Genomic DNA, 6,000 nt, shown 5'->3' with positions numbered 1-6,000 from the left:
GTTTTTATTTTGTGGCTGTTTTTAGCACCATAGCTTTTTTGAGCAGTGTGACTGTTTTCAACATTTTAGCTGACATATACACACACTTAAAACAAGGACTTGTTGTAAGTCCATGTGGGCCACCATATTTATGCACCTCTACTATTGTCACTCTAACGGTGTAACCAAGGACAGATTGTTTAACCAATCAGCATTATGATGACCACCTGACCCATACAGAGTGTGTCTGGAAATGATGACTGTACTGTTAGCTTTGGCTGAGACAGACAGACGCTAGGCTGGCTGTTGTGTTTAGTTCTGTTGCAGAACCATTATTCTGTACTATAACCCCATTTTCAATACACATTTTCAGAGCCATATACCTGTATATAATATAGTACAGTACATATACACATTTACATAATCTGCCACTAAACTAGGTTGTTGTTGATCAACCCGATTTTCAGCTATTGGAACATTTAGTGACATGAGTAGATTTTTTTTAAGGAGATGGCTGGATCAAATCAAATCAAATCAAATTTTGTCACATACACATGGTTAGCAGATGTTAATGCGAGTGTAGCAAAATGCTTGTGCTTCTAGTTCCGACAATGCAGTAATAACCAACAAGTAATCTAACCTAACAATTCCACAACTACTACCTTATACACACAAGTGTAAAGGGATAAAGAATATGTACATAAAGATATATGAATGAGTGATGGTACAGAACGGCATAGGCAAGATGCAGTAGATGGTATAGAGTACAGTATATACATATGAGATGAGTAATGTAGGGTATGTAAACATAAAGTGGCATAGTTTAAAGTGGCTAGTGATACATGTATTACATAAAGATGGCAAGATGCAGTAGATGATATAGAGTACAGTATATACATATACATATGAGATGAGTAATGTAGGGTATGTAAACATTATATTAAGTGGCATTGTTTATAGTGGCTAGTGGTACATTTTTACATAATTTCCATCAATTCCCATTATTAAAGTGGCTGGAGTTGAGTCAGTATGTTGGCAGCGGCCGCTAAATGTTAGTGGTGGCTGTTTAACAGTCTGATGGCCTTGAGATAGAAGCTGTTTTTCAGTCTCTCGGTCCCTGCTTTGATGCACCTGTACTGACCTCGCCTTCTGGATGATAGCGGGGTGAACAGGCAGTGGCTCGGGTGGTTGTTGTCCTTGATGATCTTTATGGCCTTCCTGTGACATCGGGTGGTGTAGGTGTCCTGGAGGGCAGGTAGTTTGCCCCCGGTGATGCGTTGTGCAGACCTCACTACCCTCTGGAGAGCCTTACGGTTGTGGGCGGAGCAGTTGCCGTACCAGGCGGTGATACAGCCCGACAGGATGCTCTCGATTGTGCATCTGTAGAAGTTTGTGAGTGCTTTTGGTGACAAGCCGAATTTCTTCAGCCTCCTGAGGTTGAAGAGGCGCTGCTGCGCCTTCTTCACCATGCTGTCTGTGTGGGTGGACCAATTCAGTTTGTCCGTGATGTGTACACCGAGGAACTTTCCACCTTCTCCACTACTGACCCGTCGATGTGGATAGGGGGGTGCTCCCTCTGCTGTTTCCTGAAGTCCACAATCATCTCCTTTGTTTTGTTGACGTTGAGTGTGAGGTTATTTTCCTGACACCACACTCCGAGGGCCCTCACCTCCTCCCTGTAGGCCGTCTCGTCGTTGTTGGTAATCAAGCCTACCACTGTAGTGTCGTCTGCAAACTTGATGATTGAGTTGGAGGCGTGCATGGCCACGCAGTCATGGGTGAACAGGGAGTACAGGAGAGGGCTCAGAACGCACCCTTGTGGGGCCCCAGTGTTGAGGATCAGCGGGGTGGAGATGTTGTTACCTATCCTCACCACCTGGGGGCGGCCCGTCAGGAAGTCCAGGACCCAGTTGCACAGGGCGGGGTCGAGACCCAGGGTCTCGAGCTTGATGACGAGTTTGGAGGGTACTATGGTGTTAAATGCTGAGCTGTAGTCGATGAACAGCATTCTCACATAGGTATTCCTCTTGTCCAGATGGGTTAGGGCAGTGTGCAGTGTGGTTGCGATTGCGTCGTCTGTGGACCTATTGGGTCGGTAAGCAAATTGGAGTGGGTCTAGGGTGTCCGGTAGGGTGGAGGTGATATGGTCCTTGACTAGTCTCTCAAAGCACTTCATGATGACGGAAGTGAGTGCTACGGGGCGGTAGTCGTTTAGCTCAGTTACCTTAGCTTTCTTGGGAACAGGAACAATGGTTGCCCTCTTGAAGCATGTGGGAACAGCAGACTGGGATAAGGATTGATTGAATATGTCCGTAAACACACCAGCCAGCTGGTCTGCGCATGCTCTGAGGACGCGGCTGGGAATGCCGTCTGGGCCTGCAGCCTTGCGAGGGTTAACACGTTTAAATGTTTTACTCACCTCGGCTGCAGTGAAGGAGAGCCCGCAGGTTTTGGTAGCGGGCCGTGTCAGTGGCACTGTATTGTCCTCAAAGCGAGCAAAAAAGTTATTTAGCGGGCCTCCCGGGTGGCGCAGTGGTCTAGGGCACTGCATCGCAGTGCTAACTGCGCCACCAGAGTCTCTGGGTTCGCGCCCAGGCTCTGTCGCAGCCGGCCGCGACCGGGAGGTCCGTGGGGCGACGCACAATTGGGCTAGCGTCGTCCGGGTTAGGGTGGGTTTGCCCGGTAGGGATATCCTTGTCTCATCGCGCTCCAGCGACTCCTGTGGCGGGCCGGGCGCAGTGCGCGCTAACCAAGGGGGCCAGGTGCACGGTGTTTCCTCCGACACATTGGTGCGGCTGGCTTCCGGGTTGGAGGCGCGCTGTGTTAAAGAAGCAGTGCGGCTTGGTTGGGTTGTGCTTCGGAGGACGCATGGCTTTCGACCTTCGTCTCTCCCGAGCCCGTACGGGAGTTGTAGCGATGAGACAAGATAGTAATTACTAGCGATTGGATACCACGAAAATTGGGGAGAAAAGGGGATCAAATTTATAAAAAAATAAAATAAAATTTTTAAAAAAAAAGTTATTTAGCCTGTCTGGGAGCAAGACATCCTGGTCCGCGACGGGGCTGGTTTTCTTTTTGTAATCCGTGATTGACTGTAGACCCTGCCACATACCTCTTGTGTCTGAGCTGTTGAATTGCGACTCTATTTTGTCTCTGTACTGGGACTTAGCTTGTTTGATTGCCTTGCGGAGAGAATAGCGACACTGTTTGTATTCGGTCATGTTTCCGGTCACCTTGCCCTGGTTAAAAGCAGTGGTTCGCGCTTTCAGTTTCACACGAATGCTGCCGTCAATCCACGGTCTCTGGTTTGGGAATGTTTTAATCGTTGCTGTGGGTACGACATCGTCAATGCACTTTCTAATGAACTCGCTCACCGAATCAGCGTATTCGTCAATGTTGGATAGGAGCAAAAGCAGGGAGATAAAGTAGAGTTTATTTAAGGAGATGGCCGGATAGGAGCAAAAGCAGGGAGATAAAGTAGAGTTTATTTAAGGAGATGGCCGGATAGGAGCAAAAGCAGGGAGATAAAGTAGAGTTTATTTAAGGAGATGGCCAGATAGGAGCAAAAGCAGGGAGATAACGTAGAGTTTATTTAAGGAGATGGCCGGATCGGAGCAAAAGCTGGGAGATAACGTAGAGTTTATTTAAGGAGATGGCCGGATAGGAGCAAAAGCAGGGAGATAAAGTAGAGTTTATTTAAGGAGATGGCCGGATAGGAGCAAAAGCAGGGAGATAAAGTAGAGTTTATTTAAGGAGATGGCAGGATAGGAGCAAAAGCAGGGAGATAAAGTAGAGTTTATTTAAGGAGATGGCCGGATAGGAGCAAAATCAGGGAGATAAAGTAGAGTTTATTTAAGGAGATGGCCGGATAGGAGCAAAATCAGGGAGATAAAGTAGAGTTTATTTAAGGAGATGGCCGGATAGGAGCAAAAGCAGGGAGATAAAGTAGAGTTTATTTAAGGAGATGGCAGGATAGGAGCAAAAGCAGGGAGATAAAGTAGAGTTTATTTAAGGAGATGGCCGGATAGGAGCAAAAGCAGGGAGATAAAGTAGAGTTTATTTAAGGAGATGGCCAGATAGGAGCAAAAGCAGGGAGATAAAGTAGAGTTTATTTTAGGAGATGGCCAGATAGGAGCAAAAGCAGGGAGATAACGTGGAGTTTATTTAAGGAGATGGCCGGATAGGAGCAAAAGCTGGGAGATAACGTAGAGTTTATTTAAGGAGATGGCCGGATAGGAGCAAAAGCAGGGAGATAAAGTAGAGTTTATTTAAGGAGATGGCTGGATAGGAGCAAAAGCAGGGAGATAAAGTAGAGTTTATTTAAGGAGATGGCCAGATAGGAGCAAAAGCAGGGAGATAAAGTAGAGTTTATTTAAGGAGATGGCCGGATAGGAGCAAAAGCAGGGAGATAAAGTAGAGTTTATTTAAGGAGATGGCCGGATAGGAGCAAAAGCAGGGAGATAAAGTAGAGTTTATTTAAGGAGATGGCAGAATAGGAGCAAAAGCAGGGAGATAAAGTAGAGTTTATTTAAGGAGATGGCCAGATAGGAGCAAAAGCAGGGAGATAAAGTAGAGTTTATTTAAGGAGATGGCCGGATAGGAGCAAAAGCAGGGAGATAAAGTAGAGTTTATTTAAGGAGAACGGAATTCTGAACTCCTTTTGTATTTGTTATGTATTATTTATGATATACACAGGCCCCATGCTGGGATTGAATAGAGATCCCCACCCCATTACTGGTACTGGGCTCACTAGAGTCGTAGACTGTTCACCATGACCAGGTAAGAGACCAATGTTAAATCAGTCCATTCAGGTAAAAGGCTTAACTGAATAAACAACAGAGACAACACATGAATATGAAAGTATTCAAATAGTTTAGCGGATGGCCTCGTCTGTGAAGGGTTACCCCCAGAGCCAGATGCTGGCTTGGCAAGTAGCCCTTTGGTGGGCAGCTGGCATGGAAACCCCCTATCCCGCTGAGAGTGAGAGGTTCCGATTACGGAACTTCAGCTGGTGGCGGTGGGTGGGGAGGTGGTGGGTCGACAGTAACACTTGCTGCAAGACAGCGAGAGATAGAACAGGGGTAAATACATCACAATATGTATGCCCGTTGTTGAGAGGAGAGCGAGCTGATCATCGTACAGGGATTCCCAGGTTATTTAGCAAGAGTGGTGAGGTTCCATTATTCTTTTACATTTATATTTTATTTATTCACTTTTTCCCCAAACATACAAACATACATATACGAACCACAACATACAGACGCACACAAACATCGAATACACCCCAACGGCCCACCCACATGTTCATACCCCTATCTCCAGTGCCTGCATTATTGTTCTCCACATGGCCTCAAATTACACCATTTTGTTTTTCTCTGTTGTCCATGCACTTTTAATATTTAAATAATAAATAATTAGATTTTATCATTGTGTTAATGATGGCAGATTGATTAATTTCCAGGTGTTAAGAATACATTTCTTCAAGATGAATTATTCTGCTGTGCTCATTAATTATAGGGTAAAGGGGATTGACATTCCACACCTGGCTAATTGATAGTAAAGGAGGAGGAGTGACATGATGCTGTTGACGAGAACATTTGTAAACCTCACAGATATAAATTCCTGCTGTGCCCATGATAAAGGATGTGATGTGAATTATGTTGTAGCCTACTACTGAATCAAAGTAGAATGTGAGGATAATCATTCAGACCAGCCTTACTGATTAAACTTACGTTAACTACATTAGTAGACTACATCTGTAATAGTTGATGAATATCTTAAAAGGATAGTTCACACAAAATATCCCAATTTCCACGTTTTTTCTACTTAACTTTCAACTACCATTTATTTGATAAATTATTCTTGATTACACTGCCCGTCATACTATCTCTCTGTAATAGGTTCACCATAGGGAGAGAAGGCCTGCTATTCATCTTCTTCCTGTTGCTTCCACTGGCCTTGGTCTGGGAAGACCCCCCAACCCTCAGCTCAATCAGTGATCTCAGTAATATTGAGTTTGGC

Source organism: Salvelinus namaycush, chromosome 31 (genome assembly GCF_016432855.1).
Source record: "Salvelinus namaycush isolate Seneca chromosome 31, SaNama_1.0, whole genome shotgun sequence".
NCBI lineage: Eukaryota > Metazoa > Chordata > Actinopteri > Salmoniformes > Salmonidae > Salvelinus > Salvelinus namaycush.
The sequence above is the reverse complement of the archived record's forward strand: the minus strand, read 5'-3'. Positions refer to the sequence as shown.